Source organism: Branchiostoma belcheri, unplaced genomic scaffold, assembly GCF_001625305.1.
Source record: "Branchiostoma belcheri isolate BF01 breed outbred unplaced genomic scaffold, Haploidv18h27 scaffold109, whole genome shotgun sequence".
Classification (NCBI taxonomy): Eukaryota; Metazoa; Chordata; class Leptocardii; order Amphioxiformes; family Branchiostomatidae; genus Branchiostoma; species Branchiostoma belcheri.
The window spans coordinates 751,090-771,803 of record NW_017802480.1 but is presented as its reverse complement, the minus strand read 5'-3'; the positions used below and the strand labels follow the sequence as shown (position 1 = coordinate 771,803).

At 40.8% G+C, this 20,714-nt stretch overlaps 1 long non-coding RNA gene and 1 pseudogene across 1 annotated transcript; both read left to right on the top strand.

Moving 5' to 3' along the window:
• Positions 1–3,814: 3,814 nt before the first annotated feature.
• LOC109481020 lies at positions 3,815–4,359 on the top strand (annotated as a pseudogene).
• A 10,862-nt stretch (positions 4,360–15,221) lies between these two features.
• Positions 15,222–20,691, top strand: LOC109481525. Its single transcript, XR_002140905.1, has 3 exons — positions 15,222–15,281; positions 17,497–17,584; positions 20,659–20,691. It is a non-coding gene; the product is annotated as an uncharacterized LOC109481525 (long non-coding RNA).
• The last annotated feature ends 23 nt before the right edge of the window (positions 20,692–20,714 follow it).

Genomic DNA, 20,714 nt, shown 5'->3' with positions numbered 1-20,714 from the left:
CCACACGCACACAGCCCTGCGCTTAATCTCGCCACACATCATTTCGATACTTCCTGCGGAATATTGTGTTCCGTTGTTCCGCTGATTTGTAGCGACTTGTATTATCTCACACGTACATGACTGTGTAAGAGACAGCCCCAGGCGGGGTGTGTGTGCTTACTGGGGTGTGAGGCAGCCACAGTTTATGTAGTCTGGGGACAATACTAGTATTATGTCATCCACAGATAAAGTAGACACTACAGGTGATTGGTATTCAGTTAACAAAGGAGAGACAGGCATGTACGTACTAAAGGAGGGCTACGCATAGAAAAGGTAAAAACCTTAATACTATAAGTTGTAGCATTGGCATTGTAAGATACAACTACAAGTAATTTACAACAAAGTTTAGCATCCTGAACAGCAGAAGAAAAAGAATCGCACAGGCAATTTGCATGTGTATGTGGGTATTGAAGTATGCGTCAGCCCCAGTTTATACATGTACTGATCATGAACAGAATAGACTGAAAATTTTCATTGTTGAACTTGAGAATGAAATCAAATTCAAACCATCATTTCTTGCACTCAAGGAAACTCCTTCTATCTTACCCTTATGCTCCTTAATTTTTTCCTTGAAGGCATTTGAGGAAGGCCTGTAAAGGGGGGGGGGTAGTGATTACGAATTACGCAAAATATTCGCCGCCTATTACGAATTACGTTAAAGTCTCAGAGCTGATTACGACTTTACGATTTCCGGCTAATGTCCAATTACGTTGATTTTTGCGGAGGCTGCCTACGAATTACGAAGTCTAAAATGGCCTGATTACGCTTTACGAAAAAGGGCTTGCAGGCCCTCTTTGAGGGCTATCATAAGATAAATGTGAAATAGAACAGATCCAGGTGAGGGATATTACCTACTACTCAGAAATAACCAGAACCAGAAGTGAGCCTGAAGGATTTAGGGCAAGCTACATACAGGGTCACAGAAAGGTCACCATGGTAGGCCATTATGGATTGTTATCCAAACCTATTATAGCTATATAATGGCTATATATCCATGTTCCATATATGTTGTAAAATCCATCACGCACAAATATAGGGTAGCGTTAGAATAAGGTATCTAGAAGTAGATTTTAGTATTATTGTTATCTTTTGATTTAAACACTTGCCATACATTGTATCCATTGCAATTGTTGCGCAATAAAGATTGAATATGTCTATTTGTGGTGGAGACAGAGGGCAATAGGTTTTTCTATAATATAGCTACCAGGCTATTGTTATAAGACTGTTTTACTGTCTTTCATTCTAACATACATGTAATTTAACGTTAAACATTAATTTTGTGCACTTTTATTGCATGATGACTGTCTTCATCTTTTGTGCTCTAGACGCTCTAGACCTTCCTTTTCAAATCTTTTCATTTTTTTTAAATTTCATTTATGCCAATTTTGACCCAGTGCCAATCTTTCATAGTCCATTCCTAAGCTCAGGTCTTTATCTGTAAGGAAATCAGGGTATAAAAAAACTGACCACGAAAGCTCATTAGATCAAACTGATGGGTAATTTAGAAGTCTAAATGATCCATGTAAAATCCAGCAAGTCTCTTGTGTTGGAATCAGATATACAATCTAAGCCTAAACCATGATTTAGTGGTGATTGAAGGCTGTTTAGTCATTAGGGATTAACTCCAGCTAATCAGTTGACCCCAGATTTGGAGATATTTACAGTTCAACTCCCTTGAACCCTCCCCATAGCCTTCATAGCAGGCTTATAGAACTGGGGGTTTTGGTGGTCTTTGGCTGTTTTCTGATTAGCCCAGTTCTAAAAAAATGGGGGTAATTCAACCAGGCCGGCTATGTTGTCTATATGCAATCAGAAAATAGCACATAAAAGCTCCCAAAGACCATGAAGCCCCCCAAACCCCCCAGTTTTTGGCATGCTATGGAGGCTACCTCCCTGGAGTGGTCAACTCAAGCCCCTGGGCTTCCTTACCCCACTGGGCCAGCTGGACCTGTTTAGCAGTGAACACAACTCCATTGTTGGTACAATGTGGGCTCCACATGGCGCACACAAACTGAGTTCAGCCCTCTCCCCCCTTTAAAAAATCACCTTGGAACAAAGAAACAACACAGCAGAGTCCTTGGGTTAAGCTGTCTTCAGTTCTAAGAAATCAGACCTTGGAAGAGGTTGTGAGTTTGAGTGTTGTTTGATGTTGTCAATTGAGACAAGTCCAAAATTAATGTAGGGTGATAGTCTACATGCATATGAAGGTGAGTATCAAAATTGCTTTTTTTAGTCCATTTCCCCTTAGAACTCCAAAGTTCTTGGGTAAGCTGTCTTCAGTTCTGAGAGAACTCAGAAAAAGTCTCAAGCATTGCTTGGTGTTCACAGCTGAAAAAAGAAGATATTTTTCCTATTTTGACTGATGGTGAGTGATTTTTTCTACCCCTTCTTATAAAAACTGCCCTTGGAGCTAAGACCAACTTACTTACTCAGCAGGTTCCTTGGGTAACCTGTCTTCACTTCTCAGAAAGCAGACCTTGGGAAAGGTCAAGCGTATTATTTGGTGTTGTCAGTAGAAACAGCTGAGAGACTGTCTTCATATTTTGACTGTCTGGGTCGAGTGTCTGCAAACTTGCATGGGTGGTCAAGTCACTGTATTGCCTCTTCCACATTGTAAGTTATGTCAGTCATACAATAGTGTTGTCCTATGCATTGGGTTTCTGTTTGTATAAGGTATGCCTCCTAAGAGTCTAGCTGTGTGGCCTCAAGCTGTGACATATCTTTCGTGTTGTGTAGATTATGAACATTTAGCTGTATTGTACATACAGTGCTGAAAGGCCTTTGTGTAATCAGATAATGCAGATTAGAGAATTTATCTACCTGCCAATGAATGAGGGTATACATGTATCTTTTCTTTCACTATATGATGATTGCTTTTGTTCAGAAATATTGTAGATGCATTTCTAATGCTTTCTTCCATATCCATAGTGCTATTGAAATAGGAATGGGTAGCATAAAGGACAAGTGGCCATGCCAATGAAATCACTTGTTTCTCATACAAACAGCAACATGTTAATTAATAGCTCTTCTATATGTTATATATGTACATGTATGGCATGTTAACCCTCTGGGTAAGGTTACCTTTTAGCATTATATCTGTACTGATTGATAGGAACAGGTATAAGATGCTAACAGCTTTCCTAACAAAAGTGCAAAAGGTTTACACTTTCCAAGTGCTTATTGTATAGTTTGTAGATTCTATTCTTTTTGCACAGTACCATTTGCTGATCCCCTGTATTCTTCGCCAGGTTAAAGGTTGTGTTGAAGGAAAGCTCTCTGCTCCATTGATATGTTAAATGTGGTGTGACCCTTGGGCTAACAGATACACATGTCTGTATGGGGTGTGTTTGTACAGGGTTGTATGTGTTGAAAATTAGACCCTGTTTAAGCCCAAGTGTTTATTTTTGTTCGTGGTCGTTTGTTGAATCTGACAGTTGCTCCTCTGAAGCACTTTCTGTCCTAGTTTGGCAAGGAAAGTTTGTTGTTTTACCTATCGAAGTTTGAGCTAGATATCTAGGCTAATACGTGTAGTAGTAATTGTGTCAAAATATACAAGGTAACGTCTTATACATTTTGTATTTGAAAGATTTTTTGCTTTTGTCTTGTGCTTTCTGCTATGTACATCTGTATTGTCACTTCGTTACACTTGTTAGAGCACTAACCTTATCATTATGGTTCAGCAAACTTCACGTAAACAAAATATCTTACTTTATTGTTATCTTTTCAATACCTAAACCTGTTCTTCTTGTTTTGTCTTTATGCCACTACAGAAACACTGACAGAGCGACAATGTGCAATACTCAGCCATAATTGACATCAAAATGCTGCCATGAGTGAGGTTGAAACCTGGTGACTTTACCACAAAACTCTTGAAGCTGCTGCCATCACATACCTCATGGACATACTCTGCAGTATAGAAGTAACTGATAAATAATGACCACATACAGACACCACAAAGCTGCTAACGGAATCTCTGGCCACCACCAACCAGCCAACAGGAAAACCTCCAGCTCAAGCGATGAATTTTCGCACAAGAAGGAGAAGAAACCAGCTCCTGAGTGGGACAGATTTTTACCTGTTCCTAAACTGTCCATAGAGAAGGCGTCAGTGACTGTTTGTGTGTTTGCGCTCCTGTGTTTCTGGAGATCGTGGGACGGGGAGTTTCTGTTCGACGATTCGGAGGCGATCGTGAACAATAAGGACCTGTTGGCAGAGACGCCGGTGTGGGAACTGTTCCAGCATGACTTCTGGGGGAAGAACCTGGCCAGTAAGACCAGCCACAAGTCCTACAGGCCGCTCACTGTGCTCACATTTAGGTGAGGAGGATAATTCTTCTTTTACCTTTGCGAAGAAGGCTAGTTTTTGTATACATGTAGACATGTGTGTGTGTGTGTGTGTGTGTTCTAATCTGGGGGAAGAACCTGGCGAGTAATTAAGACCAGCCACAACTCCTACAGACCACTGACTGTGCTCACTTTCAGGTGAGTAGGAGGAATCTTCTTTCTATCTTTGCCTAGAAGTTTCTGTAGTGTGTTTGTGTGTGTCAACGCAATAACTTGAGAAAGCTTTAATGGATTGTCTTGTTCATTGGTAGGTGGGCAGGTCTTGACGAGACCTCAAAATGATTACATTTTGGACCCCCTTAAATGAGGTACTAGATTGCAAACAATCTATTTTTATTTCTGAAGTCAATTGCTCTGTCTACACTCTGTACTCTCTTTTCAGTGATCAGTTATCAATTAATCAATAGATTGATCAACTTCATGTAGACCAGACATGGATGCTCCATATACATCAAGTCTGACAGTTTTCGACGCCCCAGCTCGTTTGCCAGTCTGAAATTACGGTAATTTGAGCAAATTAGACAAATTAGAGCATCCTAACGTACAATCTCGGCAATTTCACTAAGTGGCAGCTAAAATTGATCACTACCTGCGCATGCAGTCACTGTTTTTAAGGTACCGAACTATCGGTAACAAAAAAAGAAACTATTTCTCACCCTACAAATGTCCTTATACTGTCTCTACAGACCAGACAACTCTGATTATATGGCAGGTGGAAATTTCGGCGATGTGTGATTTTGTACATTCTAGAAGGAGATAACCTTATTTTGTGTACAAATTGGTAAATATATCAAAGAAAGTTTAGACCTTAGAACAAGTAGTATATGTGACATGCCATACTCAACATGATGATTTGTATAGTCTTGTAGTTGTACTTACATAGGTTAATTCTTTTGTACCCACTACCCAGGTATTTGTCAGTATGTATAGACTTTACAGAAGTCACTGTACTTTTGTTGTATCAATAAAGTATTGTTTATGTACCAAGAGAGAAAGTATTTTGACCCTACAAAGGTCTGGATACTTTTTCCCAAGGAGGCTTTTTAAACCTCCATGTTTTTCCCAAGACAATTCTAATTGGCTGTCTTCTCACAGTCTTCAAACCCTCCTTACAAATCACTTTCTCCTCCTTCTCTCCCAGGAGAGTTGAAGTAATTGAGGAGTTGTAATGAGGGGAAACAGGTGGGGAGATTGACACTTACAGATGCCCTGTGTCCAGTCAGAACATCCAGGCTACATCCCCTGTGTGCTGGCCTTGTTTTGCCTTTCTTGTTTCCTTTTTTTTACTAAAAATAAAATGACAACACTTAAATGCAATTTGGCAATGGCTGAAGTCAGATGTAAGCCTGAAGATTTAACTTAAGGTATAGTGTGTTTTGAAGTGATTGTTTTCTTAGTCTATGCCTAGTCTCCACCAGACTTGACAGTGCAGGGTGAAAAGTTGTACGGTTTACCTAAATTAGAGAATAATTTGCCACAAGAGTTTGGTCACTGTAGGGCTTCATTTGTTCACACAGTTATCCTTACTGTACTCGCACAATATTTGCCTGATTTCTAGTATCCATTATCCCTTAGAAAGGCCAGGTGGGCTAGAAAATACCCTGTAGGCACCAATAATGTCCCTTGTGCTCTGTCCCAGTTTTTCTTGTTCCTGTTCTGTAGTTCTTTTGAATGATATCTACTCTAATGGAAATCGACAACATTGGAAGATCGAATTGTAGATGTTGTTTTCCTTGTACCATACAATACCTTGGCTCCCATGGGCTGAGTACTGATCCTGCCCATATTGGCAAAGGGTCTGGAGAATGTGCTGATAACATTCCCTTGTGTTCTGGCCCAGTTTTCCTTGTCCTTTTTTCTGTTCCCCAACCTTTTGTATGATGTGCTTGGCCAGCCAAAGTCTTGGGGCATTACAGGACCTAGAGTACACAAGCCAGCTCTTTGGCTCCAGGCTAGGGCCAACATATTCTTCTCGTACCCTGAGAAATAGGGGCATTTCCTTTCCTTTGAGGCATGTTTAGGCCCTGGAGCTGGCCTGTGTGTGCCCTGGAAACAGTCTGGGTAACTCAAGCCGTTTCTCCTATGCTTGAATGACAAATGAAACTGACTTGTGCACTCTTCCCCCCTCTACCCTGTCCTTCCCAACTGAACTCCATCACTTGCCCCCCTCCCCTCCCATTAGTCTTGCTGTCCTGCTCCTTTCTCCTATAATAGTATAAAGTCACCCATGGCCTATATATCAGTTCTAGGGTCTGTAAAATATGTCGTGCATGAAATAAAGTGTGTATGTGTATGTCCTGAGCTGGGATCCCCCTACACAGGCCAGCTCCTCAGCTCCAGGGACAACAAGCTCTCAAGTAAATTTTAGTCTAGACTCTCTGACTCTGAGGTATACCATGAGAAACAGGGTAAAGGGTCTGTTGGCCCAGGAGTCGAGTAGCTGGCCTGTGTAAGCCCTGGAAACAGTCTGGCTAACTCAAGCCTTTTCTCCTGCCCTAGGATGACTAATGAAAGTGACTTGTGCAGTCTTCTCCCCTCTATTGCAGTCCTCCCTGCTCCATATCCCTTGCTATTAATCTCCCTGTCCTGCTCCTTTCTCCTGTAAAGTCTCCAGACCTATATATCAGTTCTGGGGTCTGTAAAGTATGTCATGCATGAAATAAAGTTTGTGTCCTGATGAGCTGGGATGCCCCTAGCCCTACACAGGCCAGATAGCTCCTCAGCCCCAGGGACAACAAGCTCAGAAGGAGACAAGGTGTCTGTGGTGAAATTTTCTTTGAGGCATATTGGCCCTAGAGTCGAGGAACTGGCCTGTATGGGCCCTGGTAACAGCCTGTCTTTTCTCCTGTCCTTGTCTGACAAATGAAAGTGACTTGTGCAGTCTTCCCCCTTATACCCCAGTCTCTCCTACATTTCTAACTTCATCACTTACCCCCATCCCCTACCATCAGTCTCCTTTCTCCTATAAAGACCTGCTGCCCATATATCAGTTCTGGGGTCTGTAAAGTATGTCGTGCATGAAATAAAGTTTGCCTGTCCTCATTGAACTGGGATCACCCTACACAGGCCAGCTCCTCATATAGATCAGCTCAGATCAGGGACAACGAGCTACCAAGGAAATATTAGCATAGACTCCCTAAGTTATACCCTGAGAAACAGTGTGTCTGTGGTGAAATTTACTTTGAGGCATGTAGGCCCTAGAGGCAAGAAGCTGGCCTGTGTAGGCCCTGGATGTCCTTGAATGACAAATGAAAGTGACTTGTGCAGTCTTCTCCCCTCTATTGCAGTCCTCCCTGCTCCATATCCCCTTGCTATTAGTCTCCCTGTCCTGCTCCTTTCTCCTGTAAAGTCTCCAGACCTATACATCAGTTCTGGGGTCTGTAAAGTATGTCGTGCATGAAATAAAGTTTGTATGTCCTGATCTATGATCATCCTAGCCCTACACAGGCCAGCTCCTCAGCTCCAGGGACAAAAATCTCCCAAGGAATATTGGCATACACAATGTAGAGTTATAAGTTATAAACTGACTGAGAGACAATGTGGTAAAATTTAGGCCCTGGAGACTTGAAGCTGGCCTGTGTAGGCCCTGGAAACAGTCTGGCTAACTCAAGCCTTTTCTCCTGCCCAAGTCTTCCCCCACACTACACAAGTCACTCCTAGCTTCATCACTTGCCCCCCTCCCCTGCCATCAGTTTTGCTGTCCTGGTCCAGACCTATATATCAGTTCTGGGGTCTGTAAAGTATGTCGTGCATGAAATAAAGTTTGGTTGTCCTAAGCCTGGATCCCCACACCAGACTGACCAGGCTGATTACATATTCCTCAGGTCTAGTGGCCCTAGCAGGACCCTAATTATGCATCGCCAATTTATTTCAGTGGTTCTTGGGGATTTTCAAGGCGTCCAATTATACAAGTTTAGGGCTGACAAACAAAAGAAATATTCTAGATGATCATTTTCATGATCTTTTTTGTTGTCATGCTCATCACATGTTTGAAGTAGTCCCAAAACAAGTTATGTTAGCTAGAACCAGCCTATGATGAGCCTGCATGGTGGCCAGACCCATAGCACACTGGACACGAAGTATCTCTGAGATACTTTGTGTCCAGTGTGCTCTGGGTCTGGAACCCAGGCTAGCCTATGATAGGAAACAAGCAACATTTTTTTGCCAGCGACATGGACCATCAAATTGGACTGGCTTGGCCTTACAACAAGATCCCCCCACTCAACTGACCATTGCTGATTGCAAATCCCCCTGGACCATTCCTCAGTGGGCCTTAGTGAGGGCCTGCATGGGGGGATAGTGATTACGAATTACGCAAAATTTTCGCCGCCGATTACGAATTACGTTAACATCTCAGAGCTGATTACGACTTTACGATTTGCGGCTAATGTCCTGTTACGAATTACGTTGATTTTTGCGGAGGCTGCCTACGAATTACAAAGTCTAAAAAGGCCTGATTACCCCTTACAAAAAAGGGCATGCAGACCCTCCTTAGTCAGCACAAGTCCTGATGGATTTAGAAGCCTGCCAAGAAGAAAATGAAGGCTCCGCCGGGATTTCTGTCTTGTGATCTTAGTGCCATTAGTCTGAAACCAGGGACGTTTTATTCAACTATCATCCGTCACTTTGGATGGTTGGAAAGACGTCGGCAATTTAGAAGATCCAGTTACCGTGAAAGTCGTATCTTTAAGACTTTATGACCAAACGTATAAGCATTATTACATTGTTGGAAAGACTCTGGCGATTTACAAGATTTGGTCACCTTGAAAGTATGATATCTTTACGACTGAGTGTATCAACATTATTCATATTCAACACCGTAACAGAGTCATAAAATGGCTTTACGGTCTTGACTGTCCTTACAGGAACAACTTTATTGGAAAATCTATTTGTATGAACAGTATGTATGTGTCATGTTGCTATGCATGTATAGTTCAATGTACTGGAATAAAGAAATTCAATTCAATTCAATTATGACAGAAATACATTTAAGGATACCATCATTTCATTTACCGGTCCAGCGGTGAAAAATACATTGTATATTAACCAGATCTGCAAGCCTGGAATACTGTAGCTGCCATACATGTATCATAATCTCTTTGAAATTATGTAACTTCCCTGTACATATAATTAATAAGATTTTCCAATGCATGGAAAATGGAAAGAGAGAGAGAGAAAGAGAGAACTTAGTTAGGAATATTCTAATCAAGTTATTTACGAATATGACGTCATTTTCCAAATCAGAACTTAGTTTGCAAAATTCTTATCAAATTATTTACGATGATATTTTCCAAATTGCCACCGTGTTTCATAGTCCTTCTTACGAAGACAATAAGATAATAGACAAGTTAATAAGATTTTCTAACATGGAAAGAGAGAAAGAAAGAATTTAGTAAGGAAAATTCTTATCAAATTATTTAGGATGACATTTTCCAAATTGCCACGGTGTTTCTAAACTTCTCTGTACATATAACTAATATGATAATAGACAAGTTAATAAGATTTTCCAATACAAGGAAAATGAAAGAGAGAAAGAAAGACTTTACTTAGGGAAAATTCTTATCAAATTATTTACGACGTCAGTTTCCAAATCAGAACTTAGTTTGCAAAATTCTTATCAAATTATTTGCGATGACATTTTCCAAATTGCCACCGTGTTTCATAGTCCTTCTGATGAAGACAATAAGAATCTGATGATAGACAAGTTAATAAGATTTTCTAACATGGAAAGAGAGAAAGAAAGAATTTAGTAAGGAAAATTCTTATGAAATTATTTACGATGACATTTGCCAAATTGCCACAGTGTTTCCAAACTTCTCTGTACATTTAACTAATAAGATAATAGGAAAGTTAATAAAGTTTTCCAATACATGGAGAATGAAAGAGAGAAAGAAAGAATTTAGTTAGGGAAAATCAAATTATTTATTGACATTTTCTAAATTGCCATGGTGTTTCCAAATTTTACATATAACTAATAAGATAATAGACAAATCAATAATTTTTCTTTGCATGGAAGATAGAAAAAGAGAGAACTTAGTTAGTAAAGCTCTCATCAGATTATTTTTGATGACATTTTCCAAATTGCCACCGTGTTTCCAAACTTATCTGTACATACATGTATAACTAATAAGATAATAGACAAGTTAATAAGATTTTCAATGCATGGAAGATATTAGAAAAAGACAGAGAGAGAACGTAGTAAAACTCTCATCAAAATTTCAAATTATATGATGACATTTTCCAAATTGCCACGGTGTTTCCAAATTGATGAAAGCGCCCGGTGGAATGAAGCTGACCTCACGGCAACACGTGAGCCCTGTCTGGTCCTGCTCATTAGCCAGACGAGTTTTCAATTAACGTCGTTCGATTTCGCGTTCCAAACGGATGAGTGTTCGGGCCACAGGTCGCAAGTATCCACCTCTCAATCAATACGGGCTTTATGTTTCGGGATTATCGCAGATGGATTCATTGATTTTCATAATGTCGCCCTTTTCTTGGCTCCGTTCAGCCGTATAAAGTTACTTAGAAGCGTTGTTATCCATAACCTTTTAGTAGTTTTACTTTGGCAGGCTGATTCAGTGTTGGGCATCTTGCTAATAGGGCTAGCTGCAAATTTGAGCTACGATCTACCTTTCTTGTTGAAATACAGTTAGAACAAAAATGGGCACATCTAACAAAGGATGATAATGATATATTCATACAAATATTGTCTTCTGTTAACCATGATGTATTAGAAGCGTTGTTATCCATAACCTTTTACTTTTGTAGCAGGCTGATTCAGTATTGGCTCCTTGCCATATAGTTTAACGCTAGCTGCAAATTTGTGGTGTTTTGCAATTTGCAAAACCTACTGTAACAGTACTCAGCTATGCAGGGTTGGTCATATACATGTACTAATAGACTGAACGAAGGTAAGTATCCAGCCCAAACAAAAATGTCTTAGAAATTTAGACTAGTCGTTAATAGTTTAGCCATCTGTTAGATGTTAATGATACCAATTAAGCAGCCACCAACCAAACAACCATCCATACTACCAAGCAAGCAAGCAAGTGACCGACCGACCGACCGACCGACCAACCAACCAACCAACCAACCAACCAACCAACCAAATGTACTGTAACATACATGTAAATGTACCAACCAACCAACCAACCAACCAACCAACCAACCAACCAACCAACCAACCAACCAACCAACCAACCAACCAACCAAGCTGTCCTGTTACACACCATCCAACTAACCAAGAAGTAACCAAGCAAGCTTGCAAGCAACCATCCATCTACACATCCATCCAACAAAGTTCCAGTTACTAGACCCTAATCCTGACTTAATTAGTGTAATAACTATCCTCTCCGTTAGCGGAGTGTCTCGGTAACCCGACACCAGCGTAGCTCCCAGTCCAGTTGTTACCCCACAGGTAGCAGGTGTAACAAGCAACTAACCAACCATCCAAGCAAGCAACCAACCAACCAACCAACAAGTTAAAAAAAGATCTAGCTACATTTGTACAACATTTCGAGTTGTCCTGTAAGTTACATGCCAACCAATTGCAACTAACCAAGCAAGAAACTAACCAACTAAGCAAGCAAGCAAGCAACCAATCATTCATCTACACATCCATACATCCAACAAAGTTCCAGTTACTAGACCCTAATCCTGACTTCATTAGTGTAATAACTATCCCCTCCGTTAGCGGAGTGTCTCAGTAACCCGACACCAGCGCGGCTCCCAGTCCAGTCGTTACCCCACAGGTAGCAGGTGTGCCGACGCAGGTTTTATGGCGACAAAATTGATTTTCACTGCCACAATTTGCTACAGTTCCAACCCCTCATAGCGGAACGCCGGTCTGGGGAATTGCTTTTGCGTGTGGCCAGATTTCTTAAGCTCCATTACGCAGACTTTCGTGTCTGAAGCTGACTTAATTTTTGGAAACAAATTTGGGGGAATTTTACCCAAGTTAACTCCTGATGGCTAGTAGCGTATCTCGGAAATTGCTTTTTGTGTCTGCAAAACAGCATTATGCTGACTTTCTTATCTGAGACTGAGTCAATTTCTGAGTTGCAAACAAGAACCGTTTTACAACTCAAGACAGATTGAAGCAAATCCTAGGATTGTAGGAATGGCTTCTGTGCATGGAGGCAATTTATCTAGCTACTTTGTAGATGCTGAATTGATGTTTCTACCTGTTATACTTATAGCTAGAAGCAGGTGTTGGGAAGTGCTTTCGTGTGATGGCAACATTTTTGGAGCTTCTGTATAATTATACTCTTCTACATGTAGCTAAGGCCTAGGAAAAAATGCTGTGTTTCCTGTTTCAGCCCCGAAAAACTTAGGGTTGGTAGGTAGGGATTATCTTTTTTTCCTTCGTTTTTTTAATCAGACTTTGGTGATGTCAAGTGATCCAACATATGATTACAATACAGTAGAACAGTTGCATTAGGACGCATATTTTCAAAGTCAATGTTGGAAAACTGAATCGGATGTACAATGTTTTATCACTTAGGTGTCAGATCATGGAGCTAGAAAAGGTCCACAAAAAAGGCCAGCTTTGGTAGTTTTTTCTAGGGTCGGCCGTGAAACAGGAAACAGAATTTTTTTTCCTAGGCCTCATCTTCCTCTGAACCTGACTTGATTTTCGATGTCTTGTTTTTACTTCCGAGGCAGAAAGCAGGCCTTGGGAATTACTGTTGTTCAGGGGTCAGAATTCTTAAGACGCAATTACACTGACTTAATTTTTGTTCTTCTCCGTAACTGACTTCATTTTCTGAGGCAAATTAGGGCGGATTCAATCTTCGATTCAATCTTCTCGGTGTATAAAGTCTTTAACCTCTCCTGTACCTGTACAAGGTTGGATCAAATTACATGCTAGGGATGAGCATAACCCTCTCGTTTGCAAATCAGGGCTGGAAATACCACCTGCATATGAAGGGTACATGTAGTGCAGTTAGAATTGGAGCTGTGCAGGTATTTCTGATGTCTACCTGCACCTAACCTGCACTGGTCCATGTACTGGGTATATGCAGGTTAGTGCAGGTAAAATTGGAGCTGTGCAGGTATTTCTGATGTCTACCTGCACCTAACCTGCACTGGTCCATGTACTGGGTATATGCAGGTTAGTGCAGGTAAAATTGGGGCTGTGCAGGTATTTCTGATGTTCACCTGCACCTAACCTGCACCAGTCCATGTAGTACTGGGTATATACAGGTTAGTGCAGGTAAAGTTGAAGCTGTGCGGGTGTTTCTGATGTCTACATTGAACCTGCACCTAACCTGCACTGGTCCCTTGGGACACTAGGGGGACATATGATTATGAGTTATGACCAAATGTGGTCAAAAACTTCCTTGTATTTGTAACACCATTGAAAACAGCAGAGAACTTACATTGTACAGTCAGGATGATAATACCACCTGTATGTACAGGTTATCCGTTATACATTCAGTTCTATGGATACTAGTAAATATATTCATTATGTTGAGTTTAACGTATCTTTTACACTACTGGTATGGTAAGGTCTAAACTTTCTTTGACATATTTGCCAATTTGTACGCTCATTATATAAGGGTTATCTCCTCCAAGATATTATCTGCACCAGAATTACAGGGATGCTGAAAAAGCTGTTTTTGAGCCCTGCTAATATTGCAGTGCATGCACAACTGTACATAGTGGTCTAAGAGTCACTAATCCTGCCTCTGGGTCACAAGATTGGGTTTTGAAGCCTGGCCTAGAGCTGGTCATTTTTCAGAATACCCTCCACAGGTAGGCCTATCGTGGAGTCTTAGCACTTTTATTAACTTGACTGTGAACAAGCTGGATAGAAAAGTAAAACTCTTTCTATTTAAAGTTTCTTGCAATAAATAGGAGAAAGAGTGTTACTTTTCTCATTATTCCAAGCTAACTAAAGAAGAAAGTTTGATAGGTTTGATAACTGTCAGAGTGGAAAAGGTACTAAGGGAACATCTCTGTATGTAACCTTGTGTTAGCAAGATTGTGATTTTATCACAATCTGTGGTGTCACAGCCATGGTCATCCTACTCCACTCTGCCATCTATATAGAACTGTCTTGGGTCTTACACATGTATATGACATGTACAAATGTAGTTTCCTAACACAGCAATATTTTATACATTTTGTACATTGTACATCTCACATCTTTCCACAGACTGAACCACTGGTTTGCGGGGGGTTTGTCCCAGCCATGCTCGTTCCACGCGGTGAACCTGCTACTCCACGATGCCATCTAGCTGCATACAACTTTGTCAAATATGTTCATGTAGTAGCTAACATTACAACAAGTACTGTACACTAATCTTGCTGCATTTATGTATCCACAGACTGAACCACTGGTTTGCGGGGGGTTTATCCCAGCCATGGTCTTTCCACGCTGTGAACCTCCTGCTCCATGCTGCCATCTACATACATTCTACAACTGTCTTACAAATGTACAGATATTTTTCTAACATGGTAATATCTAATGCACTAATCTGGCTGCCTTCGTCTTTAGGCTGAACCACTGGTTTGCGGGGGGTTTGTCCCAGCCATGGTCGTTCCACGCTGTGAACCTACTTCTCCATGCTGCCATCTGCGTACAACTGTCTTACACATGTACAATGTACAAATGTAGTCTCCTAACATTACAATATACATGTACTATATTCTAATCTTGCTGCATTTCTCCACAGACTGAACCACTGGTTTGCGGGGGGTCTGTCCCAGCCATGGTCGTTCCACGCGGTGAACCTGCTACTCCATGCTGCCATCTGCGTACAACTGCTGCGCGTGTTTTCCGTCATCTTCGGTGGAGTTCGACACGATATGTCGGGGAGACGGATCTTCGCAGCTCCGAGGGCCAGTCTCCTCGCTGCCATGCTGTTCGCTGTCCATCCTGTACATACAGAGAGTGTAAGTCAGTTTAAAAATGAAATGTTGAAAAAGTCAGTTTGAAAATTTAAAATGCAGGAAAAAGTTAGAAAAACAAGTTATTGTGAAAGTTCATCTGTGTTGGTAGTTACATGTTTAAAGTTAAAACTTTTGATCCAACACAAGAAAGTTCTCTCACCTAGAGCTTTCGACCAGTCACTCTGGTCTTCCTCAGTAGACTGACCCAGTGAAGCTTGTCACATGGCTTCTTTGAAGTGTTACGTCAACACTGGGTCGAAGGTTGGTAGATGATGTCCCTCCCAAATTTAACTCTAATTTACAATTCAAATTCGATTTGATCCGTATAAAAAAGATAGTACTAAGTGTAGTAGTGACCTAAATCTGGTCAGACTGCTCCCAAACTTCATCAGCCAACCTTTTTTGGTTGGTGGTTGGGGGAAGGTTCTGAATGTGTGACAGTCCGAGTGCAGGAGCTTAAAGTACCAGACACTGTAAGACTTGGATCAACATTATCAGGAGTAAGCAGAGATAATGCACATCGGAAAGCAGAGTGCTTTTGGATTACTTTTTTTGCTGTCTTTCTCCCTTTTGTTTTGTTGAAACACACCAAATCTTCGCCTCAAGGCCCCAGACATGGTAAGGCTTAGATCAACAGCCATAGGTGTTTCCCAAGACTATTAGTATTTATTTTATTCTTGACTTACTTGACATATGCCAAGTCCTGGCCTCCAGTCAAAATGGGAGACTATTGCTAGTGATATTGTAGTATTGAGTTACTTTCCACACAAGCAATTTTAGAGTTATTTGCTTCTAATGTTTCAGTCTAGACATACTGTTACTTTCCTCAGGGCAATACTGACTAGCTCTAGATCTACTTCCCAATCCTGCCAACATGATGAAACAGTTTGCTGACAAACACAGCCTGAAGTTGCCTTTCCTTCTGTAGATCAAGTTTAGTCTGTGTCTTCTGAAGTGGAAAAATACCAACGTCAGGCTAGAGTATAATCTTTTGGCTTGAAGTATTCAGCCAAAGTTAATGAAATATTTGCACAGATGTGATGATAGCAGAGAGCTTTCTTTTCTTAGTAATTTAGGTTGTGCCAGTCAAACAACTGAATTGTTGTCTAACACAACAATTGGATGTGAAACACCAAAATGCAAACATGGAATTCAAAGTAAAACTGCTTTATAGGTGAAAGTTCTGTAAGCAAAATTGAGATGATTTGGTCTCAAAAATGTCTTCTGTAACTTCTTCAAAAAGCAGTTATCTACTCAATAAGTAACGTCTGACCATTTCCAAAATCATATCCAGTTGCTTGAGTAACTGCTTTTTGGCATATCTTATTACCCGAATGTCTGAATGTCTAACCTTCATTCATGCATTATAAAGAATCGTTCCAACAAAAATGTAACTTTGTTACATCTCCCTTTCTGCGCCTCCCTGGAAAATTGCTATAACAGACTACTGCCATCATATAATGCCTGCAAAGCTAGTGTGGTATTCCTACTGGCTGTTATGCCGTTTGACTAATTCCAATTCATATCCAAACGTATGTGTTGCTTTATGGAAGCTGACACATTCTGATACTCCCATCGATCACAGTCAGTCTTGGTAAGAAGTTTTTTTTAGGCAGGAAGTCCCAACTTAGGTTGATACTCCCAACCCTCAATCACTTACACTTGTCCGTGTCATCGTTAGTACAGTTTGTGTTTGAAGCAAGGTTGAACTGTTATCTCCAACACAAATATTGGACTGAGTGTATATAACTCCAGTCTTTTTACAACGCACATGTAGTGTCACAGAAGCGATGGATTGCTCATTATTTGACAGACAGATTATGACTCGACAGTACATGTAATGGATCATACTAAAAATTGATTTGCAGAAAGTTTATGGCTTCTAGTAAGTCTATTCCTCTAGCTGGAGATGGACAGTTGAAAATTTGGGTTTTAAAAATTCCAATTTCTGTGTAGGAATTTACACTTCAACCAAGTGCCTATAACCTCCTTGGCTCAACCTTGCCTCACTATGTTGTGTCAATCTCTTTCAGTTACTGTTAGTCAGTCTCAATGTTGTGTCAATAAAAATTGTCATAATGTATGATTTCTACCAACACAGATGGACTTTTAAACTAAGGAACAGTAACTGTTAGTGGTTGATTTCTTTTTCCAGTGAATTACATGTAGATGTATGTCTAAGTTGTCTAATGTTTCTATGTGATGTTTTTCTTGCCAGGTTGCAGGAGTGGTGGGGAGGGCAGAGCTGCTCTGTGCTCTCTTCTTCTTCTCAGCCTTCCTGTGTTACGTGCGCTCATGTCATGAAGGTGAGTTCAAATGACAGTTTCTATTAGACTCAAATTTGTGTCCTGGCTAAATCTTCTGGCATACGATTCAGTCTGCTGTTTTGTAGCAAACCATTGTTATGGTCTTAAAGTTAAAGGTCTGAAATCAGGGCTGTCTGCCAGGAAGTAGAAAAATGGCAGAAAAGTGGGATATTTTTCTTCATATACTGACATTAACCTTCTCCCTGCTGCCTAACCCCATAGCCAATAGAGAATTGGCAGCCAATGTGCTACTTCAGTGTGCTAAAGGTTAATCTTCTCCCTGCTGCCCAACCCTATAGCAACCCATTACAGACTCCGAATTGGTAGCCAAACGGCGACTTCAGTGGCCTAAAGTTTAACCTTTTCCCTGCTGCCAAACAGCCACTTTAGTAGTGTGCTAATGGCCAAAGAAGTCAATATATGTAACTGAGAATGATCTTGGCAGTTTCTTTTCCTTATAACTCTCAACAACAGTTCATTAGAATGAGCTTTGTATAACATAACAGATCGTCAAAGACCTGAACAGATGGTAAAAGCTGATAAAGGACAGCAAAATCCATGACTAAATTTCTTTTTATAGGGAACCAAAGAATTTGGGAATGATTCTAGGTAGTATAGCCTTCATTGTTGGTGAGTTGCCAAGAACGGAGTCAAAAGATTGTATTGATTGAAGTCAAACTGAGAAAGAAAGACAGCTGAACATTGACAGTGTATTTGACACACCATTTGAAAGGAAAGCAACCCATGCCTGTCTTTTTATAGATAGACAAAGAATTTGGGAATGATTCTAGGTAGTATAGCCTTCATTGTTGGTGAGTTGCCAAGAAAGAAGTCAAAAGATTGTATTGATTGGAGTAAAACTGAGAAAGAAAGACAGCTGAACATTGACAGTGTATTTGACACACCATTCAATACCATTGAAGAAAGTGCCTGGTTGTGCCTTTTCAGCTCTAGGCATTAAGAAAATGAAAGGAAAGTGGGAAGTTTGTCATCCGCAGCTTGTATTAAAGAAGTCAATAGCAGGGGATTTGATGATGAGATGATATCAAACATAAAACGGCACTTGACAACTGAAAAGGACACTTCACAGAAGAAAACGAACCCATTCCTCACTCTTTATTTGGAAGCTAAGAATTTGAGAAGGATCCTGACTAAGTATATTCTTTGTGTGCCAAGTCTAGAGAGAAGGAAGACCTATTGAATTTCAGTTAAAGTAAAAGGCAACACATCTCGATGTAGAAAATGTATTTGACACGTCGCTCAATACCACTGAAGAACGAGCCTCAGTGCCTTTTGCAGGTCACGAAATCAGAGCAGTTCATTGAAATGAATGTGCGTCGTAACTCCTATAACACAGCGCCGGAGATTTAGCGCGGATCCATACAAGTACGATGCGTGGAAAATTGGGAAACGGAGCGTGATCCTGCCCCTTAGCTGAGCGCCTGCCGTGAAGAAATGATCGCATTATTACTGGGTGTAAAGTAATCCATGGACTCCCCTCCCCAAGCCAAATAAACCCTCAGGCGGTCCGTTAATGGTCACACGCGTCGTTGGGAAAGCCGTCCGCACCTACTTCAAACGCGCTGGCACCTGATAAAAGACGTTACAGGTTTTTCGGCGGCTTATTTCTTCCCCGTGCCAATTTCCCGCGGTGGTTGCGTGCGGGTGATAGGGGATGAAGCAGGCGTTATCAACACCTGCTGACATACATGTAAAGTTTTTATGGCAACCTGCGGGTGTTTTTGATGTCTTTTTATGTACCAAGGGACACCCCAAAAAAAACCAGGCCCATGACCTGAGTATGATTTATTATAGACAAAATGAAAATGAATGGATGAGTGTTTTTTTTAACCCTCAAGCAAATGTGGGACAGTATGTGTCAATATCATACAGAATATTTCAAATTTTGGTGCCCTGGAATTGCATTGGATGTCTTAACACGTGCTGACATACATGTTAAGTTTTTATGGCAACTTGTGGCATGTTTTGATGTCTTTTTATGTACCAAGGGACACCCGAAAAAACAGGTTATGGACCTCAGTATGATTTACTAGTATCCTAGACTACTGGTAACTGAAAATGAATGGGTAGCCCTATTCAGAATATTTCAAGTTTTGGCACCCTGAAATTGCATTGGATGTCTTACCATGTGCTGACTTTATGGCAACCTGTGGGCTTGTTTGATGCCTTTTTATGTACCAAGGGACACCCCAAAAAAACAGGTCCATGACCTGAGTATGATTTATTATAGACAAAATGAAAATGAATGGATGAGTGGGTACCCTCAAGCAAATGTGGGGCAGTATGTGTCAATATCATACAGACTGCCTTATTCAGAATATTTTAAGTTTTGGCGCCCTGAAATTGCATTGGGTGTCTTACCATGTGCTGAAATACATGTGAAGTTTTTATGGCAACTTGCGGGTGTTTTTGATGTCATTTTATGTATCAAGGGACACCCAAAAAACAGGTCATAGACCTCTGAATCGTTCAGTGTATAAAGAATGAATATAATGAATGATTGAGTGGGTAGCCTCAAGCTTATAAAGACCCCATCACACTTATTGAGCAGATTAGGGGTCAGGCCATGTGTGCTTTGACCTGAAATTCAAAAAAATATATTCATAGGATAATACACATTTATGAACATGGCTGTCAACCCCTGTATATATGTATACACCCAATCTTGCAGAAAAGAGTAAGGAAAATTGAGGTTATGACTACAACAACCTGTCACAGCTGAATTTTGCACACACACTTCCCAAGTTCCACCTGTTTGAGAGCTCTTTGTATGTCATTTGCCTAGACTTTCTCAAAGTCTAACACAGGCAAAATTTGTTGGTCATAACTCATATTGGCCCTGTAGCCAAAGAGCTGACCTGTGTAGGACCTGGAAATAGTCTGGCATCCAGGCTAGATGTTACCCAAGGCCCTACATGTATATAAGCTGAATATCTCTGTGCCACTTTGTGCAATTCAGGGAAGGTACACCATTTCTTTCCTTGTCAATTTATGTTTGAAACTGTGTAGTAGTAGGAAACAATTATAGACAATTTCCATGTCTCCCCTGACAGGAGCCCAGGACCTTCAGTGCTGTCCAGAGTCCTTCATGTTAGCCTACTACATGATT